At 44.4% G+C, this 21660-nt stretch overlaps 1 protein-coding gene across 6 annotated transcripts in view; it reads left to right on the forward strand.

Annotated features, from left to right (window-relative positions):
• MAPKAPK3 (MAPK activated protein kinase 3) overlaps nt 1-21660 on the forward strand; it is a 135195-nt gene that overhangs the window by 44371 nt on the left and 69164 nt on the right. Inside the window, exon 1 of one of the 6 annotated variants that reach the window (XM_087745164.1) lies at nt 189-1675. The exons of the other annotated variants lie outside the window; for them this stretch is intronic. The gene's annotated coding sequence lies outside the window, so the exon portion shown is untranslated. Of the gene's footprint in view, nt 1-188; nt 1676-21660 lie in introns of those variants that run through there. 6 annotated transcript variants of the gene reach the window in all.

Below are 21660 nucleotides of genomic sequence, written 5' to 3' on the forward strand. Positions count from 1 at the left end.
GGACTTGAAAGATGAGCACACTGGCTGGGTGCTTCTGATAAACTGATTGGCAGTGAAGTAATTAGCACTGGCACACTGCCACCACTGACTATTGATGCAATTTGCTTGGATCAGGCTTTCAAGATTTTTTGTCCAAGTCCTGGTCCTAGCAACCCCACTGGTGAACTGCAGTTTGTCACAGTAGAGGGGAAACTGGTGTGATAAATCATATGGCTGCCCAGCTAGGATAGTTGTAGCTGGGGGATGAAAAGAGGCAAGTGGAGAATTTCTGAGTATTGATAAAGCCAAATCCTGGCAATCAAAACCCTGTTTGGAAACCAGCTCTGTGGGAAATGGCTTTGCATTTTATGCTAGCTGGGCAGAAATACTTGCTGATGATGTGTATAGAATTAAGCCCTGAGAGGTGACCTGTGACACGAGTGGTTTGCTGGAAAAATGCAGCAGTTACCTTAGAGGTGGCTGAAGAAGTTAATTGAGAAATGGGCTATGTCTGTTTGGACAGACTTTCCGTTGGTTTCGTGCTCACACTGAGAAACCAGAAGAAATAGGGAGGGGCATGGAGAACAGCAAGAAATGGAAATACGCTTTTTTGTTTTGTTTTGTTTTTTTTTAACCATGCAGTGGTATGAGGTCAGGCAAATGACTGACTGCATTTGCAGTGGCTGTTGCTTTTAGTTTAGAACACTTTTGTGCATTTATGTTGGGACTAGAAGAAAACAGGGGCAAATAATCGGGGGAAATAAAGGGTATTGGAAGTCCCCTGTGGAAAATGGGTAAGATGGGGAGGGAATGTGTGATAAAAGAATTGAGAAGCTGAGGGAATCCGTGAAGTCTAGAAATCAACTGAGGAGCTACTTTCTTTTAAAAAAAGTGGAAACAATGCAGGGAGTGAAAAGGGTGAAAACAGCAACTGTGAAAGAAGAGAGTGAGTGGAATATGGCCTGAATAAAACAGGGGGAAAGAAAGCACCAGAAGTGTGTGGATTGGTATGGTTTTTACATTTGGTTCTGTATGTTACTGAATTTCCATGGCACCAGCTAATGTCGGACTGCTTACTCCTTTCTGTGCTTTACATTGCGTGCAAATGTGTGTGAGCTTTTTTGAACACTGCCGGGCATACAGTACAACTGGGGTTGCTTTTGACTGCAATGAATATTCACAGCATCTTCCCGTCCTTGGCAGGGCTACGGAGAGCTGGTCGGGATGCGAGCAGCTGCATCCTCTGTGCTGGGGGCAAATTCCTCACTGGCTCATCAGGAATTCAGGGGGTAGTTCCTAAAGCCTATTGCAGGCCTGCTCTGCTCTCCTAGATGCTCCCTTTCTTACACCTCCATCACGTGGGACATAGTGTAAGAGGCAGGTGTCTGATGCTGTAGCAATAATGAGCAAGTTTAATCACCATCTTGAGGATTAGGTATTATTTATAGTTTCTGCAGTTAGGCCTTGATGGCTGCAGAAACAGTACGTCCAGAACAAAGAAGTAAGAAAGGATCGTCTTGTTCAGCTAATCAGCCATTCTCTGAGAAAGGGCGGGAGCTCTGCGGTCCTGTTATAGGCAAGGCAAAGCAGCGGCACGATTAAAGTTGTTGAGAAGGAATTAAGGACAACCATTTCCCAGACTTGAGTACGGCTGTGTGTGCAAATTGGCAGCAGTGATGGTACACTGTATTAAGAGGTCAGTACACAAAGAAGGGTTATGTACTTGGTTAGTGCAGTTTTGCGTTGCCTGGAGGGTAGAATCACATCTGGTTTATTTTTCTTGTATTTTGCTGCTGGGATGCAAAACTTCACTGTTTTGGCTAGCAGAATTGGAGTGAAGGATAAAAAAATAGCTGTTTTTCTAAATAGAAGGAAAAAGTGGTTTTCCTGGAATGCTTCCTGCATCTTTCTTATCTCAGTAAAATCACCTAACTTGCTTTGCCTGAATGAGAGTTAATTTAGCTGTATTGTCTGTAACTTATGAGCCATTTGAGTTACAGCAAGTGTAACTTAAAAAGCAGATTTAAGACATTTTCTATGTCGCTGTGTGCTTATTATAAATATTGTATATTTATACCTCATATACCATACATTAATACTTAATAGGTGGGTTTCTACTAGGCTTATCATAGTAGAGCTGAGGAGGCCCAGCTGCCACCTTCTGCAAAGAATTGTCCTTAAAGCTGTTGCCCAGCTCATTTGATGCTGTTCTCCTGTCACTTGAAATGGGATTTTTGCTTACATAAGTTTGTGCAGTCAGAGGGGGTTAAGAACATGGTTAACCTTTTCACCTCTCTGCCACCTGGGGAGAGTTTAGGATCTGTTGTATTGTAGTCTCAGTTTTAGAGATGATTACTCATGGAAGCTGCTTGGAATTTAACAGGAGGAGCTAAATTAGGAAGGAGTGAATATAACTCAGTACGTAGGTGGGAGGAGGAAGAGCATCACCTGTCAGCCCCCACCCAAGGCATTCAAAGACTCAAGAGAAACTGTTTGCAACTCATCACCTAGGGTACTGGTTGTCAACACTTTCGACATGAATAACTCAAAACTTTCCATCAGAAAGTCCTCCTGACAGTAAGCTTCCTCTAAATAATCCATCATGGATGTCAGCAGTAATTCATAGAAACCCCCCAAGTTCTGAGGACTGCAGCTTGAAAACCACTGGTGTAAGACAGCTTGATGATGCCTCTGGAGACATCGGTGTGTATTTTATCATGTCTTTTCTTCTTCCCTTTCTGTGTCAGAAAGGGGCTTGGATCTGAGGTAAGTTGGAATCTGCATTCCCATGTGGTCATTGTAGTCTTTGTGCTGCTGGGTCAAAGCCAATGCAGGTTTGTGTTGGTGGGACTTCAGCATCAGCTCATGTCCTTCCCGATCCGGCATGTTCAGACCTCTGGAGGTGTCTCAGGAGTGTGGAATTTTGCTGGTTGTTCTCCGCTTGGGTAGGGAGGAATGGTTTCCTTTGCAGTTGTTCCTTCTGGAAAAGTGAGACCAAGCTGAGGACTAATGTCAGGCTCCAAATCCTCTTGATTTCTGGCTGTTTCTGTGGCCACTACAAACAGAAAAAGGACTATCAGCAAATAGACCATGGAGTCTGGGAATGTGGTGAGTAGGACAGACCACCTTTTGGGTAGCATGCATGCTTGATGGCATGTTTTTACAAACCACGGTGCAGGGTGTGTAAGTACATGAAGTTCCAGCCTGTTGAGGTTTCCAGATAAAGTAAGCTGATAAGCCATGCCAGCATTTTTTTGGCTCCCATGGAGAAGGCAGTGTTGCACATGACTTGCTTACTGCAGCTTTTGCCCACCTATTTAAAGCAGTGCGTGAGCACAGTAGCTCCAGGTATGTGATCCATAATAACAGTATCATAGAATCATAGAATAGTTTGGGTTGGAAGGGACCTTTAAAGGTCATCTAGTCCAATCCCCCTGCAATGAGCAGGGACATCTTCAACTAGATCAGGTTGCTTAACTGACATCTTCAACTAGATCAGTACTTATTGCTGGAATTCTTCTGCACAGATCAGTGTGAATAACTCCCTGGATGTGCCTGACTTGGCTGTGATCGGTGGTTTGAGAGGATCAGCAATGTGTTCTGGGAACATTGTAAAGTCTAGATCTTGACATTTTCTTCTTTTTCCTTTTGTGTGTAATAAATAATTAAAAAAAAAAAAAGCTATTGAGAAGGATGTGGAATGAGACTGAAAGCCTTCTCTCTCCCAAAAGCCCCCCACTAATATATGTAAACAGAAGTAAATATTTTTCATTGCAACTGTCACACTTGTTTTAAGATCGCGAAGGTGAAAGTCCATAGTAAACTTTCTGTGTTACCCAAGTATGCTTCTTTGACCTTATGAAAACCAAATAAACACACTGTATTGTGGCCTTGGGGACAGGCCAGGAAAAACTCTGTAAATGGAGCAATGTCATCACCTTTCATTGCAGTGCAGATGATTGAAGGAAAAACGTGTGCTGTCAGAGCAGGGAAACCCATTTAGTTTATTTACTTTCTTTCAGCTCCTAATTTTCATCCACCGTGTTCTGGGTTTTTCAGCCAGGTGCTCTGAGAGCTTCCTTCTGAAAACCCTAAGTCTGTCTACAGCTAAATGCTGTTGTGTGGAAAAGCCGGACTGTGGGCCAGATTCTTTCTCCATCACCTTGGCACAGTTTTCTTGAAGCAAGAGAAATTGCATGTGATTAGCTAAGAAAAGAATTTGGTCCCAGACATGTCTGGATCACACTATAGACATCTATTCCCTAGAAATAAATTTTATAGCTAGGTGTGTGATGGGCTGTACACACAGCTGCTTAGAGCAGAGTTAGGAGCCAAGGTGGCTCCATGTGAATGCTTGAGAATATAAATAAATGAGCACACTGTCAGAGGTATGATGGCATGACTGCAGTAGCACGCAGCCCTAGTACACAGCCGCCGTACAGGGAGCTGGTAATGGAGATCATTCCCAGCGTAGATTGCCTGTGTTAGGCTCAACCTAGTTTAAACCTCATGGTTGTGTGGCAAATTTCCTTCTTAGTGATATTTGTTACTCCTGATGTTTCCTGGTATAATGTGTGCTGATGCTTAGAAAGGGGTTTTGGTGTGATACTTAGGCATGGCTGCCACCTCTTGCAGAGTCATTTTCAAATCCAGGAGCTGGAATTACTGAAAGCAAACCTGAGGTATGGCAGGAGCAGGGAGGCAGTGCCGGGCAGAGGAGCTGGGGGAGAGCTGGGAGCCGCTGCTGCCAGCTGACAGTCCAGACAGGCTGCACTGGGCTCATCCCATGCTTTCCAGCACTTAGAAGTAAGGTAAAAATAATCCTCCTGGGATTCACGAGGAAAAGGAGAGGAGGATGTCTGGAGTGCTGAAGGGTCTGCGCAACCTGGCCTCTTTCCTGTCACCCTTCCTCCCCCTCCTCTGCCCCTCTTCTCCCCGTCCCCCCCCAGCCCCGGGGGGTGAGCGAAGGCCCAGCGGTTCTAGGAAGAGCTCGAGCCGAGTCAGCAGCCGCCAGTTCTGGGAACCGCGGCCCCAGGCCCCACGGGACGCTTCAGGGAATTCTCGCTGCCATTCCAAGGATGGCAAAAGAGCTCGTCCAGTGACCTGGGGCTCCCCAGCGGCAGGGGGCAAAACTCTGGAGTCATGCCATGGGACTGGGAAGGTTACCAGAGACACAGGGGCCTGGAGATTTATGCCCCGCTCAGAACTGTACTACAGTAAGTTGTTTGGCTTCTTGGGGGAGAGACAGAAAGAATTTGCTACACAGAAGATACCAGTAGTGACCACAGGAATTTAGAAAAGGGATATGGAGTTAAAAGGTCAAAATTTCCTGCCATCAGTCATCATCTCCTTGGTAGGAGTCGGAGAGGATGCCAGAAGCTCAGGCAGAGATTTCAAGACCCTGAAACCTCCCACAACCACATGACCTTGAATAAATGAAACAAGAAGCAGCAAACTGAGTTTGAGCCTGGCTTGTGCTACTGCCCCGCGCTTTCTGCTTCTCAGTGCTGTGGCTCCCACCAGTCGTTTGCCTGTTCCGGGTTCAGGCCTGCTGCGTGTCCCCTCCTTCCAAAGCAGGAGACGATGGGAACTTTTCTCTCAAGCCCTGTGGAGCTTCTAGGGAAAACACTCAGCATGACACTGACAAATTAATATTATTCTTACTGCCCATTTACAAGATAAAATTATTTCACAGGCTGCTGGCAGCCTGGGAAGAATGAATTTCTCACAGCCCTGGCCTTTAAATACATCTTCTAACATGTGGTTACTGAGTTACTCTGGGTTGGCTTCAAATTAGCAGAGGAAATGGTGAAGTTGGGTATTGGCTTCCAAGGTACGTTTGTAAGCCCCTGTAGCAATGCTGCAGGCCGCAGATGGTGCCTGCTTTTTCTGGTTTTGTGTAGGGCACACATGGAAGGGTTGCTTTCCTGGAAGAGGTGGTCTAACCCACGGCAAGTTGTTCAAAGAGAGGAGGCAAGGAGTCCCATTTTCTGGCGTTCTCCTAGGCCAGACCAGGGAGGTCCCTTAGGCCTTGACATCATCAGTGCCATCAGTTTTTTGGGGGATATTATCATTCTACACATTATTTTGAGTCTAGTACTACTCTGTGAAAAGTCCTGCGAACTCTGTTCTGTCTCTGATCCTGAGTTTTGCTGCTGTTTTTTGACTCAAGCTGATAACCACAGCTCTGGCATGTTGTGCTCCAGCCAGCAAGTGCGTTGTCTTCTGGGGTTGTTCATTTAATGCCATCAGCTTTCCCCTAGACATTGTAACAGATTGTTCGTTTGCTTTTACATTTAATGCCTTTCAACCCCCAAACCTCTTTCTTCCCATGTAGTTATTGTGATGCTGCTTCTAGTGTTTGACCAGACTTTCTGATACTGCTTTTGAGCCTTTCCTCATCTCCATTTTTTGTTTTTTCCTGTGTATTTTTCCACCGTGGAGAAATTTTCATAAAACGAGAGCTAGCAAAATCTTTTCAGCTCGCATGTGCTCTTGGTTTGGGAAGAAGCATATGCTTGTGTTTGGGGGAGAGGCAGCTGTTCTTGCTCTTCATGTAAAAGACCTTAATGGATTCACAGGATTATACTGCTGGAGTAGCTGTTTCATCAAAGCCGTAGCAACTTCTTTCTTGCCTTTCATTTTCTTAGGCTATTAGATGCATTTGGTTTCTATGAACAACTAAATAAAATGCAGAAGCATAGTTCTTTATTAAGGTTTTATTAACATTTAATTTGCTTTTTAGTTTTTGGTAGGAGATCAAAAGGCTTCACTCTTTCCTAGAAAGATAATAAAAGGGTTGCAGTGCTGTGCTAGGATAATCTCCCTCTAATAACTTCATGTGCTCTGTGAAGCTCTGGGCAGAGACCGCTGCCATCGGGGCTACGTGAGAGGAAGGCGCAGTGGGGGTGTGCGACCGGTGGCCAAACCAGAACCTGGGAATCTCCTGGTGCCACAGGCAGGAGCAGCTCTGCCGACCGCACTGGGAGTACCCTTCCTGCCCCTGGCGTGGAGGGAGTCCTGCACGCTTCTTGCTCACCTGGAAGCATCTGAAATCCTGAATTCAGGCCCTCCAGAGTCCACCCTCCCTCAACCCATCTCCCTGTATGTGCTGCTTCCTCCCTGTTGTGCTTTTGTACTACAAGGGTGAATGCTTAGTAGAGGATGATTCCTTGTCACAGCTTCTTCATGGTCTCCTGAGTTTTTGCTAGTGTGTAGTTGATGCAGGCTCTGACGAATGAGAGTGCACAAACTCAGCAGCCGTCTTTCAAAGATTGCCTCTAGACTCTTCATCTCGAATCTTCCTTTTTCTCCTACAGGTTCAGTTTCTTTTTAGCTACCTTTCTGTGCTAAGTCCTTGAGGGACTGGGAGTGCAATATATTTGGGTTGTTTATGGATGCTCTGCTTTAATGGAGTTATTCCCAAGCCTTTTAGGATGTCTTCACTGTGCCTGAACGTAGCTAGAACAGCATAAGTAGCTTTTTCTTTCATGTCTCCATTTTTCCCTCCTTCACCAAATATTCTCCTTTTGGGTGCAGGCGCATGGTTAAAATACACAGGAGTCCTTCTTGGTTTTGTGACTTGTTGCTTTGCTGCAGCAAAGAGACAGGATGGAGCTGAGGGAAGCCAAGAAATTCTATACCAAGTTAAAAAAAAGTAGTATTATTATTAATGCTTAATAATTAATTATTATTGCTTCTCTTTTTCCATTACTGCAACTGTCACAAATAGGCGCAGGTGCCAAATGTCATTATTCACTCAGTTATACGCAATGTCAGCAGCTACTGCTTATGTGGATAGAACCCACATTTCGGATGTTACTTACTGCAAGGTAGCGGGGGGTTTGTTGATGACAGAAACTGCTTGCTGCCATCGCGGATCAGTGGCAGAGTAGTAGAGCAATTATCATTTTTGTTTGTGAAGTCTTGAGTGATTTTTGATCCATCCACTGTTGCATTTGCTATTTACTTTCCCTCTAGGAAAGGTATGGTTTGAAGTTTGCATATAACTTGTTTATTATGCGCATCTCCAAAAGGTGAAACAAGTCTCAACGTTAGCTTTCAAACACGCTGTGCAATGATTCCTTGAAGTAGCTATCGATGGGTTAACTTTTTATGAATTTGTTACCTAATCTGAAGGATAAGGAAGATGATCAGCTTGCTTTTCCTCTGGGAAACTGGTATCCTAAAGCAAGCAGATGCTACCTCTCCCTAAACATACAGATATATTGCTATAATACTTCCTTTGTCCTGTCTTCCAGACATTAAATGCATAGTTATGCCCTGCCTGAGCAAGTCTCCTTGCAAGCGATGAGCAATTCCTGGTGTTCAGAATCTGAGCATGGCTGCATCCTCTGCAACTTGGACTGGCTGTCCCCGGCACGTTGGCTAACTGAATTGTGCCACATGCTATTTTGGCTCCTAGAGTAAAGCAGCTTTTGCCCTTCCTCCTCTTGGGTGTTCTCTGTGCCCCATTGTCATGCCAAGAGTTGCAGCTGAAAATCCGGCTTGCTGGACTCCATGGGACCTGCAGGCTGACAGCAAGGGCTGGCACAGCAGGGAGTTTGGAGCAGCTGGAAAGAAGCAGGAATAGTTGCAGTGCAATGTTTAAAAACTGTCCCTGTCTCTTTGTGGTGACCTAAGAAGGGTGCAGAAGGCATGAGACTCCCTGTTCCATTAGCCATGGGAGACGTCTCTCCCATCTGAAATTAGCACTATCATTGGAAGAGGCTTTTCCCTGCGGACTGGCTCTCGGGTGCAGTTTGGGGAAAGCCTGTGCAGATTTCTTGCTCAGCAGTGGACGGGAAGCTTCCAAAGGTATTCATAGCACCATCTGGTTGCAACGTGATCTAGTGCCAATGTATTAATTCCCTCCTGATACTGCATATCTCTCCCTATTTGTTTGCCTTCTCGCTTGTTAGTTTGTTCTCCTGTTGCATGAGACGATCCGGGAGAAGGTTGGAGGGGGTAGAGGCAGGTGAAAGGTTTAGGAACATCGCCATATCCTGGAGTAATGCATCAGCAGTTGTCTTTATTGGTGCTTCTCAGTCCAAAGGAGATGTTTAAGCAGCTCAAAGGCTGCACAAACCATCTGTGATAACAGTAAATCACAGTGCAGAGGCTGAACCCGAGATGGTACAGCCCTCGCTAACCCTACAGCTGGAAATGCTGAGCCTCTAAAACTGCCTGGATGCAAACGGGGTGTGTTTGTGTGATTTGCACCCTACCAGCAACAACTCACTTTGCCAAGAGGACCTACTGGTGCTCCAGCGACATAGCGATGCTGCCTGCAGACCAGAGCAGGAAAGCACACGCAGTGCAGTGCGGTCTGGTGCCTTTGCAGCTGGATAATCTGCTACAGCGAGAACGTCTGCACTGAGCTCTCCTTCCCTGCTCCTAGGTCTTCCTGGGGAGAGCAGCCACATCTGCAGTGGGCCATTTGTGGTGTTTCCTGCTCAGAAATATTAGGAATTTGATAACACTGTTTTCTAGTTGCAACTGCTGGAGGAATTTAAATAGAACTCATGAATCTGGCAGCTACACAAGCCTTTGCGTGAATTTATTCCCATAAATAGAAGGTATCAGGGAGACATTGAAGAAGACATCTCAACCCTGTTCATCCTTCAACTTGACAATTATCTGCTTTTCAGCTGTGCCTGAGCCCTTCACCTTGCACAGGACTGGAAATCCTCTGGTTCAGATGGGAGAGATGTGCACTTATAGTCAAAGAGCCCAGGACAATATAATGTAAAAAAGTGAGCAATAATGTTTGCATCCTGTCCAGCCTACATTTATGGATAATGTGTTGCACCCCCGTAAATTCCTTGTGAACACTTCCTGACTTCCAGTTCCAAACTGTAGTTTGGAGGTGCTGCCTAGTAATGAATTGCTTTGTTCTGTGGGATAGAGATGTATGGAGTAATTCCTATATGTCCTTTAGTGACTTGTGCATCAATATGTGGATTAAGGATAAATTCTAGCCATGATAAAATTACGCCTGTGCTGAATTTGGCACATTTTCATAAAGCCTTTAGAAAACCTCAGATGAAAAATCTGTAGAAAGCCAATTGCTATAAATAACTGTGGTATGTCGCTATATTTCTATTTATCTTGCCACTGCAGTGAGAGCTATGGTGTGTAAGAGGTTTCAAAGCTTGTTTCATATCTGCTCCATCTTTACGTCCATACCTGTGACCTACAGCAGTGAGCGTCCTAGTCTCTGAAGTCCGTAGAAATGTTCACGTGCTGCAACAAGTCATGTTGCAGAGATGCTCAAACCGGAGCTAATCTGAGCTTCTGTGTCCATTCAGTACACAGCCATGGTGATACCAGCTTGGGTCCCAAGAGCAGCGTAGCTCTCTGTGGGACCCTGTGTCCCCAAGCCTGTAAAACCGTGGCCAGTGCCTGATGAGTGCCTTCCCATTCAGCCCCACGTGTGCTCTGGTCCCTTCTGCGACAGCCTTCCACTGCTGAGTGGGATTGTAAAGAGTATAGGTGGGATTGAATGGGGTCATCTTGTATATCCCAGTGGTATATCCCCTCACACTTTTTAGGAAATCAAAGTATGACTCTCCCAACCTTGCAGTGCTCTGTGTCCTTGTAACGTTGGGATTAATTTCAGAACCTCAGTGCAGCGGGAAGATAGGTTGCTTTATGAGTTATTACAGTACAGAGAGGGCAACTGGAGCTCTACAAATAGAGAGTGTGTGCTCAGTGTCCTTGGCCTTACTTCCACCACTTCGGTGTGCTAATCACTGCTGATGGATTTGCATAGTGAATAGCAATTCCTGTCACATGGTGAATTCTGAGTCATTTTTTGCCCCACAGCTCACACTGAAAAGAGTGTGTAAAACTGCCACCTTACCCCCGTTCCAGGCATTGATCCCCAACCCGAGACACCCCTTTGACAAGATGTAAGGTGCAGGCCAGGTGTGGGTCTTATGTCCCTTCCAGACACCAGGGAAAGTTCATCGTCAGCTTTTCCTTAAACAATATTTCCAGCTGATATTGCCCTCTGGGTTTTCTATATTTCATAGAATTTGCCTGTCGAGCAAAGCGGTGAGTGTTGGTTGGTTTTTTTTTTTTTTTCTTTTTTCTTTTTAATAAAACATATTCAATTACCTTCCTTAGAAAAATCTCCCTTGGTGCTCTGATTGGGTGTCTGGCAGAGGAGGGACTGCTGTCAGCATGTCTGAGTTCCTGGAAGAGCTGAAGTGCAATGAAAATGACCCCAGGGAGCAATGGGCTTTCCACAGAAACCTGACAGTCTGGGGGAGGGCTGACTGAGACCGGATGGTTTTAAGAGCTCATTTAGTTTCCTTTCTGCAGCCTGCCAGAGAAATGGAGGGAGTGACGGTGCTGCACACAGCTTCAATCACATCCTTCATCAGTAGGGTCTTAATGCTTCCTCCATCATCGTGCACAGTAACGATACTGGGCCATCCTTCTGTGGTTTTTCTATGTCCCGCAGGGCACCCTGTGGGTACCGTCAGCATTCTTCTCGTTTCTGGAGACCCAAAAGCTCAGCAGATAACTTGTCCACTCCCTATTTACACTACAGATTTTTAGTTCTAGATCATATTCCCATTTGTATGATGTTTTCCTTCACCTTTCACTATTCTACTTGCACTGTACTTGTCTTTCTACTTTTAAAGAAACAAACATGAATTGCAAATTTCATAGCTGTGATTTGGTCTTTTCCTTGGCTTGTACTTCTGGGCTGATCTGGTGATAAGGCTTGTTCTCACCTTTTTGGATCATTGTCATCCCACAGATGTTCTGATATTTACAGAATCACCTCAAGCTTTTATCTTCTTTTACCTGGACCAAACGCCTTTTGCCTAGTGTTTTGAGGGCATTCAGGGAAGAAGGGAAAAATACCACCTCAGTCCTTGTAAGCAGAGGCCTAAGGGAATTGACATTAAATGAAAAATCTGCCTGTGCTACAATCTGGAAATAAGACAGCAGTGGAAAGGAAAGATCTAGAAGTTGTTTTCCACCCCAGCTTGCTTGCCCTTGAGTACAGACAGCAGTGTCCTCTGGGTGCAGCCTGAGACATGAGCAAGCAGGGGAAGGTGCTCCTGCTTTGGTGCTGTCAGACTGAAACTGCTGTGTAGGAAAATGCGTGCACCTGCTTTGCATGAGTGTTGCACAGCAGGAAGGCAGCAAACCTTTGAAGCCTACGGCTTCAACTGCCTTGAGTTCAGGAGCTTGTCTTTATCAAGAAGTCAGAGTGTGCTAAGCCAGTGCGTGGATTTGTAGTGTGCTTGCTGCTCTCTGTATACTCTCAGTGTCTTCCAAGAGGTCAGTTTTATGTAATTTACTAACTCACTGAAATGATTTAATTACCTCATGTCTGAAACTGAGACCAGAACCGTGGGGGACTTGGGGTACTCTGACAGTGCAGGGTTATGCCATCCTCCTGCAGGTTCTGCCAGGCTCCGAGCATGACAGACTGTTGCCCTGAAAAATAACCCACTCAGGATTTATTCCCACACCTGTACCATAGGGCGAGCATCATCTCAGACTGCAGGCCCTGTTGGCACTAAGATCTAAATTGTTTTCGTCCCTGCATGGAAGGTTCTTCAAAGTTTAAGTAGAAGAAAGAGGCATGCTGCTGTTGATGTTACACTTGATCTGTGGATGGATCCTGCTCAACCAGCAGCAAATATAACTCTGCTTCTTGGCTATTGAGAAGTCAGAAATGGCTCTGCTGTCATTTCCCACCCTAGGATGCATGAGCACCCCAGTAACATGAGTTTCCCCCACTGGCTCCTCCATTCCCACATCAAAGCCTTTTCTTAGGCTGTCTGCAGTCACTGCTGCATGTAGTGGGTGTGACACCCCTTTCCCACACACTTCCATAGCTTGGGTGACTTAAATGGGAGAGGCACGACATTTACCACAATATGGGAGGAAAATCAAGTTCACAGTATTGTGCATAGGTCACAAAATACTAGTGCATCATATGGAAGAGGCAAAAAGTACTTTTCCAAGCAGGGGAGGTTGAGTACAATTAAAAAATTATCTTTCCAAGCTCCTTTGGTCTGCTTTGGAGACTCGAAAAAATAAGTGTACACATAACAAAAGTACTTGACATTTAACAGCACAGGGAAATGAAAGTAATCAGGTATGATGTATGAAGACAGCAGGAGGGAAATGCTCTTTTGTAGTTGGTTTCTTTCCGAGGAAATCATCTTAGTCACTTCTGTCAAGCTGGGTGGAATAGGTGTTTGTCATAAGAAGGGTGTAGCTAGACGTAATTAGTAACAGAATCCAACTTTCCACGAAAAGCTTATCAGCTGATGTGAGGAGTCAGACCTGTTCAGGTACTCTAATGTTACACTGCTCCTGCTAAATCAGAGTGAGTTTCCAAAGAGCAACTGTGATTCATGGCAGTCAGCAGTGAGCTACCCACCACCACGACGGGGAAAGGATGGGCTGTCTTCAGCACTCCAGCAAGCAGAGCGCTTGCATTTGTGCAAGAGCAATAAAAATACAGGGTGCGAGCTGTGGGATGAGAGGTCAAGTTGGAGTGTTTTCCATTTGAGAGGGAAAGGACCAAGGGAAGACCTTATATGGTTAGGAGCCCAGGAGACAGCTTTAGTTCCTGAGCTTATAAAGCCAGGCTCAGAAATGTGGTTTTTTTCTCTGCATGGGGATATGTGCTTGATTGCCCTAGGGACAAGAGAAAAGATTTAGTTAAGTCACTTGTGCTTTCCTCTATTGTCCTACCAGTCTGATGGACTTGTCTCTTCTCTGGCAGTGCTGGGGAGAAGGGAGGCTGGGCCTCTTACAAATAGTTCTCGCTAGGGTTTGAGGCAGAATTGCAGAGGGCAAGAAGTCGTCACCTTTGTACAGAATAGCTTTGGGCCTGACTTTCTTTTCGTTAAGGTTACTTGTATCGGTGTGACCTCAGCGGAGGCGGTAGCGCAGAGAACCAACCCCTTTGTGCGCTGGCCGAAATCATTTCTCCAGAATTGTTTTTGAGGTTGTTTTTAAATTGCACTGCAGGAGACTCTTCAAGCTTGGGTAGTGCCGCATTAATTTTGGTGACGGGCTTTTTGCCCATTGTTCGTAGAGGGCATTCCCGTTGCGGCGCTCCCAGCCGGGCGCGTGGCCTGGGGCTCTGCGCAAGGATTCGAGCTGAGGTTTTAGGTCAGAGGAGGAAGACCGGGGGACCTGAGCTCAGTTTGGTCCCCTGCGTCCCTCACCCAGGGACCTCCCCAGGCCACCCAGGGGCAGCCTTCGTCTCCGTGTGTAAATCTACTGACCAAACGTGAAGCGTTGATGTAGTCCCGTGTCATCCCTGGGGATAAAGGAATGATTTGAATGCATCCTCTGTTCTTGGATTGTTCAAAGGATTTTGAATAAGATGCAGAAGATTACTTTTAGCTTAGGATAGCAACAGGAACTGCCTGATAGCTAGAATAACTGGTTTAAGTGAACACAGCTATGGTCTGTCTGTTTTGAATTTGACGTTGAAGAAATGACCTACTTTCGGCAGGGAGAGCTGTCATTTTAAAATAGACATTAAATTGTTACTTGGTAACTCTGTGGGGTTTGAAGTTTAATAGTCCCCCTTTGTCCTCAGCTGCTGAATTTTGTTGCTGCCTTTGTCTGTCTCAAGGTCAGTCCACCACTGATAATTTTGTATTGCTGATATTTTCTGGTGATGTGGAAGCAGCTCACCAGTACAGGGAACAGAAAGGAGGAATGACATGAAAACTCCGCTCATCCAGGGACTTCTGTCCAGTACCATGTAGGAGATGTACATGCAGTCCTTGTGTCCTCAGCCTTTCAGTTCATGCCTCCCCACTGGACGCCATGGAGGCGACACACAAAGCCCCAACATCTCTCTGCCTCAGGGGAACAAAAGAAGAAACTTGCTGTATCTGCCAGTTTTCCTTGTGTTCCCTGAACCTGAAAAGAACAAGAAGAAAAAACAAAGTTGCTGGGGTTCATAGATTTAAATAATCAAATTTTAAAAAAATTATCCAGAGACTTTTCTATGCAGATTGCTGATGTCTTTGCCATTTTGCTATACTGACTCCATTGCTTTAACTATTCATAGGTTTGCTAGTATCCGTGTTCCTTTTCCTTGTTGCTGTGAGAAAGTATCACAGCCATGATTCTTTCAGGATAGGGGGCAAGTTAAGAGGTTTGTGTCCATGGAGTAAGACTTCAGAACATGTTTCATGTTGATTTTTAATAGAATCATCTGAGCGTACGTACTGATCCCGAAGTTTAGAAACTGTCTGGAAGATGAAGCTGAAGAAAGCCTATGTGAACAATATTTGATCGCTAGCATTCTTCACACAAACACACACACACAAACACACATGAATGATTTTGGGGGTGTCTTCCACAGGAATGAGCTGGGCTCTTTCTTTGGCAATGGTTCCAACTGGCATGAATGCCTTAATGACAGAGATAGTAAAGGGCCTGGTTTGGTTTTTACCCTTTTCCCCTTTTCCTTTGGTTGATAGCATAACATATAAGTCTCATTTAACTTCAACTCCCTTTGCATCAAAAAGCCATCTCTACAAGGCAAAAGATACATGAAAAATCAGTGTTCCCTGACATAATTTGAAGTGTTTCCTTTTGTAGGCTTTAATCATCAATTGCCTCCAAAACAGCGCTGATGCACTGATTATATCAGCCATAGGAAGGCTGGAGGGCAAGGGTAAAAAAAATAATTCCTTTATACTTTGGTTTCCTGAGATACTGTCTTTTGAAGTGCCCATCGTAGAAAGCAAACATACTGGAACAGCAAGGCACGGGGAATATTTATATCTCTGTAGCTGGTCAAGGTAAACCTTACGAGGGGTGTTGACCTCAGCTAGCTACGTCATCCGGTATTTGTTGGGTCATTACATGAGATAGCTGGCTACCTAGAATCCACCAGTGTCCATAACATGTTCCCTTTTCATTAAGTCATTTGTTTTGTCAATAACTGCAGAGAGAATTTTGAGAGCTTTCCTTTTTGCTCCAGTAAGAATTAATGATGCTAGGTATAGGGATCAGTATAGGATACACAGCATTTGGCGTAAGCCTTTGGGGTTTTAATTCCACCTAAGTAATAGGCTGAAGAGGGATGCTGGCTGCTGCTGCTGGAGGAGTGGGAAGAGATAATTAAGAAACAGCTTCTTTGACAGTTACCTATTTCCCTTAGTAAGAAGAGAATGTTTCTTTTGGCTCGCAGGAAAAGGATTGTCCTCCGTTTAAGAAGCTCTTTGGCAGGACTACTGCTCTTCCATCAGCTAATTCCTCTAAGAAGAGCTGAGAGAAAGGAGGTGATTATTAGAGTGATAGTAGGCCAAAAGAAAAACACAAAATAAACTGCAAAATTAACATATGAACTCTGCTTGTTGCCTTCTGCAAACAGGGTAAAAAGCATAAGCAAGAAAATATATTTATTTTTATTGTTTATTAGTCAAGTAGGACTGGATTGATAACATGTGGCAGGGGTTATCTGATTGTGTTAGAGTGGACCGTCTCTTTCTGAACTCACCTCTCTTCCCATCCAAAACTGAGTGGAGTATTTCCCCTTCCAGTAGTTGTGATGGATCCTCCCTTTGAAACCATAATTTTTATGAAGAAGCAATACCAACATGATGTTCAGTGCATATTTTCTGTCAAAATCTGCTAATACACTTTTATGTTTGGAAACAACAGAAGCCAGCATGTGGCATTTTCACTTGCTACACAAGTCCACGTCACACTGTGACACTAACGTGAGTTATTTTGGTTTTGGCTGCGTGCCTGATTTGTACTGTTTTGTGTAATAAAGGCTCATCTTTTCAGGTAAGACAGGGTGTGTTATACAGCCAGGCAGTAGAGAGCTAAGGGATCTAAAAAATAATAGCCTTCAGGTACCTTCTTTGTGCAGCACATCCGAACAAGAGGGACCCGCATACTGGGGAGTGTGCAGATCTGGCCTCCTCCCTGCCTGAAACACAGATTGGCAAGGCACGATGAAAGTCTTCCCTTAACCCATATAAGCTAGAAGGTTATGTGTAGCCTGGGGGTGCACGAGTATGTCAGACGGAAAATGGTGTGGATGAAGAGAGACGGACTGAATCAAGTAACAGGCAGCTGTAGGAGTGGCATACCAGTCTGATTTGTGTTGTCTGAGTGGTCTACATTGAAAGTGGAAAGTGCAGCTATTCACTTGGTAACAGAATCAACGACTTCTGCAGCAAAGTGTTTCCCCACTACCTTAATGACCAAACTCTTCCCCGCTGCTAGTTTTCAGTATCCTGAGGCACTGAGGTTATTACGACATTTGCACACCCTTGCTTGGAACCGCTGTTTGTGCATACCCCTGAGTCAGCAGCCTGGCAGGTCACACTAACCCCACTCCTCACTCCTCAGGATTTGACCAGCAAGACAAGGTTTTGCATGCACAGGGAAGCCTTCAATCGCCTATATTCTTGGAAAGAAGAGAGTAATATGGAGTCCCCATGTTGGCCCTATATGGGGGCTGATCCGCCTCATTCCAGCAGTCTTGCAATGCTATTTTGTACATGTTCTTTCCAAAATGTTGCCCAGCGCCTCTCAGCCAAGATGGCTTTCATAGCACAGGACTGGAGCGAAGGGAATTATAGGGGTGAATTGCAAAGAGTCTTAGAAGAACGTAAGGAGTATTCCAAAACCAAAGGCTTAGAAAAGAAGGAGGTATTTTCAAAAAGACTTATAGAGATTTTCCAAAAGGTTCCCTGGAAATAATATTACGTCATGTTTTAAGCTTTTTCAGATTTACATTTTAATCGTAACAACACCTTTTACTACTATTTGACGCTTTCAGACATGTGCAAACACATAGCATGTGCGCTGTGCAACATGTTTCTTCAACATATTTACAGGCTTGGAGGTAGTGTTTTGAACTCTGCCTCTGCAGTGTTTGGCAATGACTGCGATGACACTTGCATGACGGGAAGTATCATTGCCAAGTTGGGTAACTTCTGACAAGTATAAACATGGCTCTGCCTTCTGTAAACTAGATTTCAAACCATATTGCTGTTCTGGGGAAGAAACAGTTCTGACATTAAAGAATATACAGTCTCTCTGATCAGCTATTCAATCTCTCTGCCGGTTTGCATTGAGTCAGCCTATGAAGAACAAGCAGCAAGGGACAGTTGGATGGGATGGGTGCCCCAGTAGCTTAGCACTGAGTCTTGCTGTCTCTTTGTCACAAATATAACCTAGATCTGTTGTTTTTAGGAGTTGTCATCACTGAAAGCTCTGTCTTAGCCAATGTGAAATGAGTTTGCTGAGATCAATACAGGTTTGTCTGCTCAGCTTTCCACGGACTAATGTTTACATCCCAGAGTGGCATTGCAAATGTTCTGACTGGCATATTTGTAGGTGAATTCAAATGAAGCCAGAACTTAACTGTACAATGCACAATGAGCTTTCCTTTTGCTTTTAATAAAGAAATGTCCAGGTTAGGGTTTGTGCATGCTGGTGGGGCAGTGTGTGAAGGAAGGTTTTTCTTGTATTAAGTAAGCTGCACTTTAGTGTTACGGTTTCCTCTAAAGCCAAATTCACATCAGAATTACACCAGGGATAAAATCCTTGGCTGTAAAACCTGGAATATCAAGTGGATCAAATTCAGCCCTGAAGTAAGTGAATTTCCATCATGCTCAATGAGAAACGAACCTGGATTTAGCCCATTTTGTTTTACAGGTTTCACAGGCAGGGCTGTTTCAGTAAGAGCAGCACTTCTCCAACAGCCGCAATTGGAAAAGTTTCAGCGTATCTTCTAGATCAAGGCAATCACATGATGCAGTTACGCAGGCTGCCGGGCTGGAGTCCGAGGCACTTGAGTCCTGGCTGAGCTCTGCCACTGATTTTTGGTTGACCAACTCTTCCTTTGTCCTTCCATCTGGCATATTTAGATCATAGGTTTTTGAGAAATACCGAGTCTCTGATTATATGTTTGGACAATCTAATGCTGCAGTAGCCAGTATTATTTCAAGTTTTTAGTGTCACTGTAGTTGCATGGGGGTACAGTAGAGCAAATGCCTTTCCTGCCTAGATAGAGTGCTCTTAAAATAGCTATTTTTACAAAAACTGACATTGTATTCATTTTTACAACTCAAATCTGAGCTGCAGCAAAGTGCAGTTACACTGCATTTAGGAAGTAATGGCGTTCAGGAGAACACCCTTGCCAGTAAGGTCTGAGAAGGGGGAGCAAAAGGGTGAGAGTGGTTCCTGTTCACAAAAGGAAACCCTCTTCTGCAAATCTAGGTTGGTATGTCAGACTGGGAGCAGTTCTGACTGGATCCTTCCCTCTGCTGGGGCAGGCTGTTTTCTCTGGGGTCTGGTCTTTTCTATATTTAAATTATTCAAATGATGATTTTGCAAGAACGCAAGACCAGCTCTATGTGGAGCTGACCTGTGGGCCATCTAGCCCAACAACGTATCACCAGTTGTGACCACTACCACAGCTGATTGAAAAGAAATTGCAAAGATGAAGCCACCAATGATTTGCAGTAAAATTTCCTTTTTTGTTGAATCTCATCCTTAATGAATATTAGCTAAAGTTCTGAAGCTTTGCTGTATTCCCTCCCATTTCCAATCTAAAAGCCCTCTAAATTATTATGTTAAGACTTTTACGTTATTATGTAAAACCCAAATTGCATTTTACTTACAGGAATCCTTTTCATACTTTCCTTTTGAAGTTTATTGGCCAGGCAAACGGTGAAGCTGTTAGAATGATTTTTCTTCTGTCTGGTCTACATTTTGCCTACCAGTAGCCTTTTCCTTTGAACAATATAACCTTTTTTCAAGTAAAAAAAAAAAAACACGTTCTTGCTAAAATTTGGAAGAGTATGTTTGTGTACACTCATCCGTCTACGTGATGTGAATACTGAAAACCTCTAATTTTATTCCGAGGCCCACTTTGTCATTTTTCTTTAATTTGTTTTTTGATGTTTAGCAGAGGTGATGACAGATGTCTGATTGATGTTGCAGCATTATGCCTGCTCCCGAAGGCCACTTGCCTTACTTGTTTGTGCAGTGTGTAACAGAAGCCACACGATCGTTGTGTTTCTCGGGAAGCGTAAGTGGAAGATCGAAAAGGGGTTCACATGAGGCAGCATTAGCCTCCAGATAAAACCATGCCTCCACACGTTCCTATTCCCTGACACTCTGGCACCCGTGATTATAAAAAAATAAATAGGCAGGACTGGGTGTGGGTGGAAAATAGACGTGTCTCAAAAGAAATTAGTCTGAGTCTGAACGTGTTATCAATGCACTTAGCAACTGCATAGCCCTCTTTTTGCTATCATGCCATTAGGCAATACTGGCAGGACTGGGTTCCCTTGTATTCCCTCTTAAAAATTCAGTGCTAGGTTGCTGTGAACAGAAAAAGGCAAAAGGATGAACGTTTCTGCCCAAGGACAGGGCAGATCTCTTTGAATAGTATTTCATTTTTACCTTTGGCTGGTTTGTTTCATAAGCAGCTGCCTAGTCTGATGGTTTTTTCTTTCATTTTCTCCTGTGAATGATAGGTGGGGTTCACTGAAAATGAGACATAGATGTCGTGACGATGCTGCTAGGAACTGAGTGAGTTGGAAGATGTTACTTGGCATCCAGAGTTGCTCTGGCACATCTTTACTGGATATCGCTTTACCCCATGCTCCAGACCTTTGGACTGCTGATGAGTTCAGGAGTGGGGAAAAGAATAGTGCATTTCCATGAGGATTGCAAGTGTTGCAGCAGTCATTAGGGAGAAACAGGAAAGGACTGTGATAATAGGCTTCTGACAGATTTGAACATGAGAACATGATTTGGCAGAGCAGAAGAGCCATACATAGAGTGTCCAGTTAATTTTGATCTTAATTTTCTTAATTTCGTAGGTAACAGGTAAGACTGACAATGGAATTTGGACTAGAAATGCTGTGTAATAGGCTGATAGCTGGAAACACCTGACCATGTCTGTCATAAGAGAATTAAATACACTCTGCTGATTCACTTCATTTCTTGCTGGTTCATCTGGCTTGGGCTAAGGGAAGTTGTGCACTTCTGGGATCTGGGGAAATGCTGCGTGAGGATCTGGGGAAAGGAATAAGATTTCAGTAAGTTTGAGAGGATAGGAACATGTGCACATAAACGGGTTATTTTTTCCTTGCATGTGTTGCTGTTTCAGAAGGCTGATTATTTAAAACAGAAAATGATACCATATGTGCCTGACAAACTGCAGGGTATTTCTGCTGTGGCAGTGAGCCATGGTAGCATGGTTTCAGTCATGGACTGGGATTTCTATTCCTGATCCTATCAGTCTGCTTTTCAGACTTTCAAGTGAGGGCTTCACATCCATGTTTCTATCTGTAGTCAGAAACTACAAAGCAAGAGAGAATCCAAGAAAATTGTCGTGCATTGGCTCAGCAAACTATACAGGTGTCGCTGGGAGAGGCGTTGCACCTGTACTTCAGTGATTATAAAGGTCAGTCTGCAGTTCCACAAATGCTCCTGTTTCCAGAGATGTGGAACTCAATTGTAAAAATCAGTTCAGTCCGCATGGAGGTTTGGCACAGGAGTTCTCAGAACACGAAGCTGTTTGCTTTAACAAAATGTGCTGAAGATGCAGGAGTGGGAGTCGTTAAGATAACAGCCGATGCAGTAAAACCATGTGTAACTGCAGTTATGTATTGGCTTGACTCATGCCAATTG

The sequence above is a fragment of the Nipponia nippon genome, unplaced genomic scaffold (assembly GCF_047370975.1).
Source record: "Nipponia nippon isolate SJK-2023a ecotype South Korea unplaced genomic scaffold, ASM4737097v1 scaffold_9, whole genome shotgun sequence".
NCBI classification, from domain to species: Eukaryota; Metazoa; Chordata; class Aves; order Pelecaniformes; family Threskiornithidae; genus Nipponia; species Nipponia nippon.